This window comes from Tachyglossus aculeatus, chromosome 16, assembly GCF_015852505.1.
Source record: "Tachyglossus aculeatus isolate mTacAcu1 chromosome 16, mTacAcu1.pri, whole genome shotgun sequence".
Classification (NCBI taxonomy): domain Eukaryota; kingdom Metazoa; phylum Chordata; class Mammalia; order Monotremata; family Tachyglossidae; genus Tachyglossus; species Tachyglossus aculeatus.
The window spans coordinates 23,957,883-23,958,590 of record NC_052081.1 but is presented as its reverse complement, the minus strand read 5'-3'; the positions used below and the strand labels follow the sequence as shown (position 1 = coordinate 23,958,590).

General features: G+C 45.9%; 1 non-coding gene across 1 annotated transcript; it reads left to right on the top strand.

Moving 5' to 3' along the window:
- The first annotated feature begins 302 nt into the window (after window positions 1-302).
- Window positions 303-440, top strand: LOC119938942. The gene has a single exon (XR_005454626.1). It is a non-coding gene; the product is annotated as a small nucleolar RNA SNORA7 (small nucleolar RNA).
- The last annotated feature ends 268 nt before the right edge of the window (window positions 441-708 follow it).

The following is a 708-nucleotide window of genomic DNA, read 5'->3' as shown; positions in this document are numbered from 1 at the left end:
GCATTAGATTTGGGGTGATCATTACACTGTGACTTTTTCTTAATATGGGGTTCTCTCCATTATGCCAGAGAGAAGCCCTGTGGCCTAGTGGATAGAGCATAGGCCACTTGTCTGCTGTGTAACCTTGGGCAGATCACTTAGATTCTCTGTGCCTCAGTCACCTCATCTGTAAAATGGGGACTAATGCTATGAGCCCCATTTGGGACATGAACTATGTCCAAACTGATTAGCTTGTATCTACCCCCAGACTTTAATAAATACCATAAAAAAAACAACAATAACTGGGAATATAACCATAGGTACCCCTTTCAGGGTCGAACCTGGAGAGTTTCCAGTACTCTACCTGTCTTGGCTATGGGAGGGAGAGTCAAGCAGAGGCCTACCCATTCCATTCCTAGCTTGTGCAGTGGCTAGTGAGTGGAAGGCAATCTGCTACAAGTCAAAACTCACCCAAGCTGGGCAGCAGCAGCACTGGAGAGAGTCTAGGGTGGAGACTCAAATTTACTGTGCGGAAGGTGACAGTGGTAAACCACTTCCATATTTTTACCAAGAAAACTCTATGGATACACTACCAGAACGATTGCTGATGGAGAGCGGGGCATTCTGGAAATTCAGAAATGACTCGACGGCAGAAGACAAGACAAGACCCATAGGTAGTAAGGTGACTGATGGGTTGACAAGTCCAGAGATGCGGGAATTAGTTGAGAA